Here is a 13,182-nt window from a genome sequence, read left to right as displayed (position 1 = left end):
AAAAAAAAAAAAAAAAAAAAAAAAAAAAAAAAAAAAAAAAAAAAACGTTGGGAAAGTTAAAAAATAAAAAGACTATAGTAATTGGGGCAAGTGGACAGAAACAATACCCATGGACCACCTCATGGACTGTAGATCTGGGGAAAGCACAATAACACACACTTTTTTGGTAATCCCCAAGTGCCCTATGCCTTTACTAGGGAGAGACTTACTAAGAAAGTTGACAGCCCATATCAGATTTACCCAAACTGGACCAGAGGTAATATGGGAGACTCCTACCTCCATGGTGTTGGCCCTGAGGCTTGAAAAGTAATATCTGTTGCATGAGCTCCCGAATCAGACAGAGACTCCTAACATGGAGAACTGGTTGACAACATTTCCTAAGATTTGGGCAGAGATTGGGGCTATGGGAATGGAAGTAAGTGTTCCCCCAGTAGTAGTGGGACTGAAGACCGATGCCACCCCTATAGGAGTACATCAATAACCGATGAGCCAGGAGGCTAGAGAAGGAATCAGAACTCATATTCAAAGGATTATACAAGGCATTTTTGTACCTTGCTAGTCTCACTGGAACACTCTTCTGTTGCTGGTCAAAAAGCCTGGCACTAGTGATTATAGACTAGTACAAGACTTGAGAGAAATTAACAAAAGGGTCCAGGACATACACCTGACTGTCCCCAATCCTTATAATCTCCTCAGCTTGCTCCCACCAGAAAGGAAGTGGTACACTGTTTTAGATTTAAAAGATGACTTCTTCTGAAACTGCATTCATCTAGTCAGCCTACTTTTGCCTTTGAATTGAGAGATCCAGACACTGGATGGACAGGTCAATTGACCTGGACTAGCCTGCCCCTGGGGTTCAAAAATTCCCCTACTCTTTGATGAGGCTCTCCATTGGGACCTAGCCTCTTTCAGGAGCAAAAACACTCAGGTGACTCTGCTCTTACGTTGATGACCTATTGATATCTGTGACCACAAAGTTTGAGTGCAGACAAGGGACTGAAAATTACTAACAGAATTAGGTGTTAGGGTACTGAGTCTCAGCTAAAAAGGCTCAGCTGTGTCAGACTGAAGTTACTTATTTGGGATACACCCTTCAAGATGGGAATTGGTGGCTAACAGAAGACAGAAAAATGTCTGCAACTCAGATCCCCACACCAACTACACCAAGGCAAGTAAGAGAATTCTTGACACTGCTGGATTCTGCAGGCTCTGGATACCTGGGTTTGTGACCTTAGCTGCCCCATTGTACCCCCTAACCAAGGAAATGGTGGTATTTGTGTGTACCCCAGATCACTAGAAAGCCTTTGAAGAAATTCAAAAGGCCCCACTGATGACTCCAGCCTTAGCCTTTCCTGACCTAACCAAACCTTCCACTCTTTATGTGGATGAGAGAGCAGAGGTCACAAGAGGAGTCCTTACTCAGACTTTGGGACCTTGGAAAAGGCCAGTTGCTTACCTATCTAAGAAGTTAGGCCCTGTTGCCAGCGGGTCACCTTCTTTCCTGAAAGCTATTGATGCCATAGCTCTGCTTGTCAAGGATGCTGATAAGCTCACTCTGGGACAACAAATAACTGTAGTGGCATCCCATGCTCTGGAAAGCACTATCAAACAGTCCCCTGACCAATGGATGACCAATGCTCATATGACACATTATCAGAGCCTTTTGTTGACTGAATGAGTGACCTTCGCTTCCCCTGCTGTTCTCAATCCTGCTACCCTACTTCCTGATACTGATGACTCTTCACCTACTTATCACTGCACTGACATTCTGGCTGAAGAAACTAGTACTCAAAATGATCTGAAGGATCAGCCTTGGCCTGGGTATCCAAGCTGGTACATGGGTGGCAGTAGCTTCATGGTTGAAGGTAAGCAGAAGGCGGGGGCAGCAGTGGTAGATGGGAAGCAAGTAATCTGGCCAGCAGCCTACCTGAAGGAATGTTGGCTCAGAAAGCTGAACTTGTGACTTTGATACAAGCTCTACGAATGACAAGGGGGAAGTCTATCAACATCTACACTGACAGCAGGTATGCTTTTGCCACTGCCCATATACATGGAGTGATATACATAAAAAGAGGGCTGTTGACATCTGCAGGGAAAGACATAAAAAAATTAAGAGGAAGTTTTGAGCCTCCTCGAAGCCATACATTTGCCAAAAAAGGTGGCAATTATACATTGTCCAGGAAACCAGAAAACTCAAGATGCTATGGCTAAAGGGAATCAGATGGCAGACAAACCTAACCATCAACCCCCAGCCCAAGGAGCAATGATCCTGGCAGTCAAGGAGCCTAAAGATTATTATGATGTCAGAGAGACCAGCTTTAGATACATCCCTGAGGACTATCAAGTTAGGGACAATTAGGACTGATAAAGGAAATCCCGTATGGGGCAGTTTAAACAGAAAAGGGAAAACTAGTCCTCCCATGGGAAGAAGGATGCAATTATGTTACCCACTTACACTATTTGACCCACTTGGGGGCCAATAAATTAAAAGGTGTGGTTAGGTCCTCCAACTACTATGTAATAGGACTCTCTGGCTTGGCAGAATAGTCAAAAGCTGCAAGGCCTGTGCTATGATTAATGCCAGTCACTCCATGTACAATCCTAGGAAGAAGCTCAGGGGCGACCAGCCTGGGGACTACTGGGAGGTAGATTTTACAGAAATTAAGCCAGCTAGATATGGCAACAAGTACTTATTAGTGTTTATAGACACCTTTTCAGACTGGGTAGAAGCTTTTCCTACCAGGACTGAGTCGGCCAATGTGGCAGCCAAGAAGATCCTAGAAGAAATCTTCCCAAGGTTCGGGATACCCATGGTAATCGGGTCTGATAATGGTCCTGCCTTTTTTGCCCAGGTAACTCAGGGAATGGCCACCCAGCTGGGGATTAATTGGAAATTACATTGTGCTTACCGACCCCAGAGCTCAGGTCAGGTAAAGAGGATGAATAGAACCCTAAAAGAGACCCTCACCAAATTGGCCTTGGAGACAGGCAGGAAAGACTGGAAAGCCCTCCTTCCCTTTGCCCTGTTCCAAGTTTGGAACACTGCAGGATGATTTAAACTTACGCCTTATGAGATCCTGTGTGGGGGACCACCACCGCTCACTGAGTTGGGTGGAGTACATGATCCTGATGCTATTCTCTCTATACCCTTGTTTGCCTGCCCAAAGGCCCTTGAGGTAGTGAGACATCAAGTCTGGGAACAAGTGAGAGAGGCCTATGAGACTGGAAGCCTGGACGTGCCCCACCAGTTCCAGGTGGGAGACACCGTCCTGATCTGATGCCATCAAGTAGAAAATCTGGAACCTCGCTGGAAAGGACCATATCTGTTGCTCTTGACAACTCCTACAGCAGTGAATGTTGAAGGTATTTCTGCTTGGATCCACACCTCCCATGTAAAATGGGCTTCAAGATCATTCAAAGATGAGTGGACAGTGGAAAAAACTGTGGACCCTCTTAAGCTGCACTTGTATTGCAGGCTTGATTCAGGTGATGGGTAGCAATCCCCATGCTCCCCAGAAGTTGACCTGGCAAGTGTTATCTCAAACAGGAGAGGTAGCTTTTGCCATCACAAAAGAAGCACCCCCAGAGACGTGGTGGTCAGTCTTGTCTCCAGACGCTTGTACCTTGGCAGTCAGAGTAGATACATGGGATATTCCTGAGGCTTCAGTAACTACCTCTAAACAACAGAAGCCTCCAAGCTTTGATTGTTCCACTTGCCACAATCAAGTCTCATATGGAAATATGGGGTGTTGTTATCCAAGGGCTAGACACAGGATGGGGGATTCCGATTTTTATGTCTGCCCCCACGATGCCTGAACTAGGACACAAGCCAAAAGGTGTGGTGGAGCAGACCATTTTTATTGCCTAGAATGGGGATGTGAGACTACAGGGACTACTTACTGGAAACCTAGCTCTTCTTGGGACCACATTACTGTTACCAAAAATTGGACAGGGAACCCCTGGGACAAGTGTTACCAATTAGGACATTGCCAACCAGCCTGGTCTACAAAGTGAGTTCCAGGACATCCTGGGCTATACAAAGAAATCCTGTCTTGATAAAACAACAATAACAACAACAACAAAAACAAAAACAAAAACAACAACCACAAAAAAAACAAAAAACAAAAAAACAAACAACAACAACAACAACAACAAAATAACCAGAACCAACTACAAAATTCAATTTACAGAGAGCAAGAAAGAATTTAATGATTGGGCTAGAGGGAGACACTGGGGGCTGTGGTACTACATTACTGGAACTGATCCAGGTTTCATTTTCCTTGTATGACTTAAAATAGAAAGCCCTAGTTCAGTGGTGGTAGGGCCTAACAAGGTATTAAACTGAACAAGGCCCCCCAATCCCCAAGTGACCGCCACTGGTACCACATCCTTCCCTGACTTTGCCCACCTCTCTTAGTTCATCTCTCACCACTTTTAGCAACCTTTCTGTTGCCCCAGCAAAGACAGGACAGAGATTAATCAATCTTGTACAGGGAGCCTTCAGTGTGATAAACTGAACCAATCCTGATATTATTGAGTCTTGTTGGCTTTGCCTCCCTTCAAGAACTCCTTATTATGTAGGAATTGCAGTGTCTGGAACATTCAATAATACTACAAGCCATGAGGCTTGTATTTGGGGAACCAGTCACAGACTGACCCTTAACGAAGTTACAGGTACAGGAACCTGCTTGGGAAACCCACCAGCTGCCTACAGACATTTGTGTAATGAGACCCTTGAGAGTCCTAGGACTTCTAATATTAGATGGTTATTTTCTGACCTAGATAAATGGTGGGCCTATAGTACATGTTTGACTCCTGTGTGTCAACTTCAGTGTTTAGTAACACCAAAGACTACTGTGTGCTTATACAGTTAGTACCTAGAGTCCTTTACCACCCTACTAACACTTTTGAAGATGAATTCAACAGGCGACTAATCCATTACCAGAAAGAGCCCATCTCACTGACTTAGGAGTTGGGCATAGGAGTTGCTGTGGGGTGGGGAGGGACACTGCTGCTCTCATACAACAGCCTCACTATTTTCAAGAGCTAACATCAGCTATGAATGAAGATTTGAGAGCATTGGAACAATCTGTAACTAAACTTAAAAAAATCTTTAACTTTCAGAGGTAGTCTTGCAAAATAGGAGGAGTTTAGATTTGCATTTTTAAAAGATGGAGGATTATGTGCTGCCCTAAGAGAAGAATGTTGCTTTTATGTAGATCACTCCGGGGTGATTGAAAACTCTATGAGAAAACTTAGAGAGAGATTAGACAAAAAGACAGAGAGAGAGAGAGAGAGAGAGAGAGAGAGAGAGAGAGANAGAGAGACAGAGACAGAGAGGCATAATATCAGGGATGGTTTGAAACTTGGTTTAATAAAACTCCATGGATGACTACTTTGATATCTTCCCTTATGTGACCCCATTTGATTTTGCTTCTGCTTTTAATTATAGGTCCATGTATATTAAATAAGTTAGTTACTTTTATTAGAGAAAGAGTGAGTGCTGTTCAGATTTTGATATTATGCCAACAATATTATGCTTTAGAAAGTCAAGAAAATCAATATTAAGAAGACACTGAAATCTAGTTCTATGATTAGAATAGGTACTAGAAGTGGGGAGATGAAAGAACATGAAAAATCCTGACCTCCTAGCAAACAGAGTAAAGCCAAGGATGTAGGTTAGCAGGTTCAGTGACCCTATTCCAGGAACTGGCTGATCACAAAAGTTAAATTAAAATCTTGAGAACAATCTTGAGAAGCAAGGAGTTTCCCCTTGTGATTTTTAGTTCCCCCTTATGATTTTTCACTGGTATTTTTGGTATTTTCCAATAACTCCCTCCCTCCCCCATTGGGTTGTGGTTTTTTTCCTTTAAATACCCCCTCTCCCAGCTACTCAGGGACAAACTCCTCTACCCCTGTGTGGGATGCAAGTCGGTCCCAGCACGCTGGTTCCTATCAATAAACCTCATGTGATTGCAGCAAGGATGGTCTCTAGTAAGTTCTTGTCGGGTTGCGTCATTCCAAGACTTGAGTGAGAATCTCCCCTCTTCTGGGGTCTTTCATATGCATGTGTGTTTCTATGGATATTTGCTTGTGGAAGAGTTTTTCTTTCTGCTGGTATTGCCTTCATTTCCTGTTTTGATAAAAGTTAATTGCTACAAATCTCCCTTTTATCTTACCAGTGAGAGGCAAGCCTTCTGGGCAAAAGAAAAAGGAACCTAGTCAATGAATCCTCTACCAATTTTTGCACTTCTATATATCATATGTCAATCTGCAGAGAATTATATAGAAAGTTCATGGAGGGAATAAGAATTAAGTTTTCCAGCACTTACTGAAAGACGGGACAGAAATAAAGATTTCAGATTTTAGCACAGAATAGTAAGGAATAATATAAAGGCCTGAGATCATCAGTCATTTGGCCTTTGTCCTGCTTCAAACTCATTGGAGGAAGGGCAGGGAAATGGCAATCAAAATAAAAGCATTAAATATACAAAATAGTGAAAGAATATTGAATACTGTAAAGAAAAAGAGCAAGTGACATATAAAGGTAGACCTTGTATAACTGACTTTTCAGTGCAAACCCCTGAACACCAGAAGTGCCTGGGCAGATGTCCTGCAAAATTTAAGAGACCCCATATTCTAAGCCAAAAACTTCACCAAGTAAAACTTTCAATTGCTATAGATGGAGGAAAAGAATGATTCAATGATAAAGTCAAATTTAAACAATATGTATCTATTAATTGCATCCCTCCAGAAACTAATAGAAACAAAACTCCAGGCCATGGACATTACCCACACCAATGAAAACACAAGACATAAATAACCTCCAACCAGAAAAAAAAAAAAGAAAAGAAAAGAAAAGAAAAGAAAAGAAAAAATGGAAACAATGGAAACTTTAAAAGCAAAAGGGACAGCAAAGGTTTTTTAATACCCTAAGAGACAACAGATACTAGTCCAGAGTATTGTAGTCAGGTAAACTTTTAATCACAATAGATGAAAAAAACCTACCTTTCCATAATAAACCAATACAAATAGTATAAAAAAACATAAAAAGGGCTGTTCAGCCCCACCTCACTCTCTTACTTCTCACTGCTCTCCTCTTACCTCTCACTTCTTTGTTCTCTTACCTCTCACTTTTCTCATTCCTCTCTCCTCTTTCCTTTCTCTTTATCTTCTCCTCTTCTCTCTCCTCTCTTCCCCCCCTCTTCTCTCTTTCCCCCTGCCTTTCTATAATAAAGCTCTTAAACCACAGAGAGTCTCTGCTCATCAGGGCTGCACACACTCTCACAGGTGTTGGGAACCTCTTCCCTCATCCCTTTCTCGATAATATTGGTGGCTTTAGCAAAGTAGCTATAGGTTTTCCAGGTATGGCTGCCCCTTAGCCACCCCCTGAAGAGTGGGTTAGAAGCATGATTGCCCACCCGGGGATGAGTGGAAGATAGCTAGCAATCCTCGCACCCCTGACAGACCAGAGAATAGGTAAAATTCTGGTGGGGCATGGGTCTTTCCTCCCTCTTCCCCAGGGCCCCCCCTTATTAGTTCCCAACATGTGGGTGCATGAGAAGTAGCAAGAATACAAACAGTCAACAATTGACCACAGTCTATATAAAGTATCTTCTGTTCACAAAATTCCTCTACTTTCTGCAAAGCTATTTGTCCCTCATCAGTTAATTGTCAAGGGAAACCAGGACTTGCACCCCCTTGAGAACTTCAGAGATTTAAATTCTCCTGTGGTAAGCTTAAGGTGAGTTCTTAGCAAATCCTAACAGCTTTTGAAAAACATTTAAAGTAAGTAATTATCTTTTCTTATTTGAGTTTTCTGTCCCACAATTTGTTTAGAATATAACTGATATTCCAAATATTGAAAAGGATATTACCTTTGAATCTTTTCTGGAACAACAACTAATCCTCAAAAGAGTAAATCTTGTATAAGAGTAAAGGCTTATAGCAAAAGGACTTAAGGTGACCAACTAATAAAATACCGTCCATTTAATAATATACACTGATGGATACAAAGTCCTAACTTTTTGTATTAAAGCAGCAACATATTTTTGACATAATGTAGAACTATTGGCTATTCCTTGAGGCAAAAACGTTCCAGTTATATTGCTGAATGGGCTCTTTAAAATTGCAAGCAGGCAAGCAGTCACACTAAATGTAAGCCTTTTGTAATCATTAGGATATAAAAGAAGAGTTAAAACTACCTTTTAAATTTATTATATATATATACATATTTATTATATATATACATATATATATATTATATATATATGCTTCCATGAGTTCCACTTTACCACTAATTTTTCATAAATCATGCAATAATCTCCACATGCCTGATATTTGTCTTAATTACAAATATAGGTGTATTAAAATCTTGAGGTTTGTGATTGAATTGTAAATGGCAGCTTGTGAAACATTAGCAGATAATGTATAATTTTTAAGTTTCTTTTGCCATATCAGAGCATAACCATAATTTTGGAAAGCAAATCCTAATTTTATCAGTGTAAACAATCTATTTTCTCTAAAATCAATACCAAGTACATTGCTTTCATGTTACAAAGTTTGACTGCCATTTCTTATATATGAATGCATGAAGGTGTAGCTTTTAATACCTCATTAAAGAGACATTGTTTTACATCCTATCTTCTATCAGTCTGCTTTCTATGATAAGAATTACATAAAATATTATCCCAATTTAGAGGTATCTTTAGAGACCTGGTTCCCTGGGTTGGCTCTTATCATGTGCTGTTGTCTAGAATGACTCCAAACCTAAGTTACCAGTTTTAAGCTAACTTTCTTTTACCAATGTTACAATTTTTCAATCATACCCAATAACTTCTAAACCAATAATCTATAACCAAGACATGGTTAACATATTTATACTTTTAAAATCAGACAGAAACAAACATGAAGTTGCTACATAAATCTTATATATTTAGACTGGACAAAATGTTCTTAACTTTTTCTAGCCATAATTTCAAGGGTGAAGCACCTTGTTACCTGATGAACCCAATACTCACAGTTACAAAGATTATTCTAGGAAAAGAAGCCATTAGCTAGCTCCCTTACCATAGAAGCCAAAAGCAGCTTGTGCAGATATTTAACCCCTGTCAGGGTCTCTCCAGCTCTGCTATACTCCTAGCTATGGGAGCAGGGCAACCTATCAGTTTTTGTTGCGTAAATTAGGACAGTTGCTTTTTGGAAATAAGTTAAAACTAAATTAAGGTGAGGACAGCCAGTAGTTAAATTTTTAACCATTTTTTTTTCTTTTGAACATAAAACACAGAGGAACAGTAAAGCAGCCAAACAAAAATACAGACATAAAGTGACAGACATGGATATATTGGCATGCCAAGAACAGACAATAGACAGAGAGGGAAGAGAACTAGATGTGCAAAAGGGTCCAGATATCCTACTTAAGCAACTCACAACCAGAACTAAGTATTGGAGCCAGAGAGGAAGCAGAACATCTCTCAACTTCCTCCTATTCATATGAGAGCTGTGGAAGAGCTTGCATGCATTTATCTTTTCTTTTGCTAAAGCATCCCCAATAGATGGAGAAGACTGCTTTTCTAAAACCCATTTTCTCTCATGTCTAAACTATCTCTAATCAGTGTACAAAGATTAAAAATATCTATGAGAATTGTATTTGCTCATCTAGATTTTAGCGCATCTCTTACAACGCACACACAAATAGCATTCTACCATTATCTTGTCCCTTTTTACAGGATTTATTCACCATTGGCCCAAAATTCCCTTTTCACACATTCCTTTTTCTGTGGTCAGTCAATCTCCCATACTGGGGCTCTAACACTGAGGTATCTTCTGACCAAGCCAGCTCAGTCAGTCAACCATTTCTCAAGGGAGGGGATGAAGATAGAAAAGAAAAGGACAATTAGACATAACATGTCTCCAGCCAGTGCTGAGGATGAAGTGGGCTTGTTTTTCTCATGTCTGATTTAAACCATTCTTGGTACATGTAAAGAATATGGTCAGTTCGAAGGCATAAAAAGAGTAGTTAAGGGACAAACAAAGCATAGGCAAAGGTCCCTTGGTTACTGTATTTAGAGTCTTAACAAGACCCATCAAAATACAAAGAACACATTCCTTAGCTCTATTCATCTTGAGCCTTCTTAGAGTCTTAGACCAGTGTCAAATTCCTGCCTGAGCCCTCTTCTTGTCCTAGTCTCATATCAAATTCCTGCCAAATTCCTAGAATATGGCCCAAAAGTTCTCTACAGGTATTCTAATATATTATAGGCCAAGATTAATGGACTATTTCATACCTAAATAATAGTTTTTATTGAAATTTGGTTTTGATTTATTATGAAAATAGTTACTGACTTCTATATTGGTTTCATACCTTTGGAAACAACACACTACAAGCACAATTTCAATTTTACATATTTAACCATTTATTTTAATTTTATATAGTTTTTAGCTGTAGCCAAATTAAAAGTAAAAAGCAAAGCAAAACAAATTTTACTTTACAGAATGTTATCTGTATGTTACAACAAATATCTATTAGTTTCTCTTATATTATGGAAAATGTTTTACACTGTATATATCCCAAGTGTTACATGCAGCTCTTGGATAAAAGACTCAGATGAAGGAATAGTTCTCATGCACCTTTAATTCCCTGGATGGATTTATATGCAGTTCTGAGGAGATTCAGGGTTCAACAGCAGGTACCTCACATTGACTTGGACTGAGAGTTTTGGGGGAAAACCTTATTTGCATGTGGGAAGGCTTGGTGCTGCTCCTATGTGACTGATAGCCACGCACCTCTCCTGTGGGGACTGTGGGTGTGGTAACTTTCAAAGGAGCCAGGGGTCCAGGAGACATGATAGGATGCCTTCTGTCCCATGTAGGTAGAAACTACCACCCACTGTGCCCCACCAGGTTTCAAGACTTCCGCTCAACTAGAGAACAGGCTATCTGTGCATAGCCCATTGCCTCACACTTCCCCTTTTATGCTTGGAAACCCATCTGATTTCAACCTGTAGAGACCTTGTGCACACTACCTCTGAGTTCATGTGTGTATCGGTTCTGGTTCTGTTGTATCTAGAAGAGACAATGTTTCTTTTGAGTCATTCATCACTTCTAACTCTTATAATCTTTCTGCCTACTCTTTTGCATATATTTCTGAAACATAAAGGGGCCTTTAATGAACCCATCCTATTTGTAAACTAGTGGACCAAATTGTCTCACTTTTTGTATTGTCTAGTTGTGGATCTTTATGTTAATTCTCATCTATGAGAAGAATGGACACTGAATGTCATTAGAAAATGAGTTCCTTTAACAGAAATTGAGGATTGTGCTCTATACTTTTTGTGTGTTTTCACGTGTAATGATAAATAATTTTACATACATTTTTATTCTCCAGTTTTGTTTGAGAACTTCATACGTGGGCACTGAGAATCTATGGCATGCATGTCTATCTAACTATTACTGTGTTCCTGGTCCAAACTTCATAATTTCTTATTATTGTTACATGTATACGCTTATTTTCTTACATTCTAGTATGTATAATTCTATACATTGCCCATTTAACTTTGCTTCCATTTACATATGTTAATGGCTGACCACTTGAGATTGAATAACCTAATTGAGAGTCTGTACTTGAAGGAGGATTCTATCTCTCTAAGTAGACATCAAAAAATCATGTTAGAGTTTCTATTTGTGGAATTCACATGTCCAAATGGTATACCAGTGATGGTTCCATACTTATCTTGTTCAAACAACCCTTTCACTAAAAGTTTAATCATAGGGTTTGAAGATACTATCTCAGCAGTACTTTGGGATTCTGGCTTTTATGCTCTTACTGAACCATCTTTCAGGATCTTCACTAACTATACAGTTTGCCTCGCAGATTCATCAGTTGGGGTTATACATCCTAAAGTCACTTATTAACTGCATTTTTGACCTGTTGTGGATCTCTCTAATAATTTTTATCTGATACCAAAAGACTTCTTTGATGTGAAATTATAGCTATACTTATATTAAGGACATAAATGTTTAGAATACGCTTAGAGATTACATTGGCGTCACAAAAGGGCAGTAGTAGTTTTTCGTGTAGTGTCTGTGACCTCTCTAGTATAAAGAAATTTGAATCCAGCAACATGCCTACATTGGCAATGGATCACATCCAAATATGTGATCAGAATGGAATGCAGACAAGCCACACATTTTAATCCCTCTAGCTGGAATGCAAACATTCCTTTAGTACACTTGTTTTATCCCAAACAATGATGTCAAATTCTGGGTAGTCAGAGTGATGAATCAGAGAAAGATGTGACAGAATAAGTCAGAGATAGTATATTTCCACTCTCACAAGCATAGGCAGGAAAGGGATGCTACTTAAAGTACGGTAAGTGAGAGACTCAAGTTCAGTTAACTTAAGAGCAGTTCAATTGCATGAGTTGTATTCAATTGAGTTCTAAGCAATTCAGTTCATGAAGTTCATAGACAGTGTTTCTAAGTAGAACAATTCAGTCAGAAGCCATGAGAAGCCAATTTGAATCCGTCTTCATGGAGAGGAGCTTGAGACAGAAGAGCTGAGTTGAACCAGCCAGCCAGAGTTCAGAAAGAGCTAGAAAGATTGTATTTCTTAAGCAGGAAGCTAAAACATTATAGGCCTAGTTTAGGCGACAGTGGCTGGAAGCTGAAGCCTTCTAGGTCTGGAATTGCTGAATATTAGATTTTATAAAAAATAGAAGCTTCCAGGCCTAGGCATAGGCATACTTAGAACAGAGAATGAAATACTCTGTGCACAGTCCATGCCAAGTATTTGAAAAGTTTATGTAAGGCTCTGTTCTCACCCTTGCCTCTGAAGAAATAAAAGCTACATTTTCATTTACACTCTAGATATGGGTACTTGCCTAGTTTTACTATACCAGACAAAAATCCTCTTCTGTTGTATTTGCATAAATTCTAAATTCACAAATATTGATTATATCTAGCATTAAAAAGTTGTACAACTCGTGATCGCTTCGGCAGCACATATACTAAAATTGGAATGATACAGAGAAGATTAGCATGGCCCCTGCGCAAGGGTGACACGCAAATTCGTGAAGCGTTCCATATTTTTCCTACTTAAAAAAAAAGGTTTTAGCCGGGCGTGGTGGTGCATGCCTTTAATCCCAGCACTTGGGAGGCAGAGGCAGGCGGATTTCTGAGTTC

At 39.9% G+C, this 13,182-nt stretch overlaps 1 long non-coding RNA gene and 1 other non-coding gene across 2 annotated transcripts in view; one reads left to right on the top strand and one right to left on the bottom strand.

Annotated features, from left to right (window-relative positions):
• Positions 1-13,182, bottom strand: part of LOC110334499 — a 129,896-nt gene that overhangs the window by 63,101 nt on the left and 53,613 nt on the right. The window lies entirely within an intron of this gene.
• On the top strand, positions 12,984-13,090 carry LOC115062472. The gene has a single exon (XR_003842424.1). It is a non-coding gene; the product is annotated as a U6 spliceosomal RNA (small nuclear RNA).

Source organism: Mus pahari, chromosome 17 (assembly GCF_900095145.1).
Source record: "Mus pahari chromosome 17, PAHARI_EIJ_v1.1, whole genome shotgun sequence".
NCBI classification, from domain to species: domain Eukaryota; kingdom Metazoa; phylum Chordata; class Mammalia; order Rodentia; family Muridae; genus Mus; species Mus pahari.
Note: the sequence above shows the minus strand (reverse complement) of the source record. Positions and strands in the feature narration are given on the sequence as shown.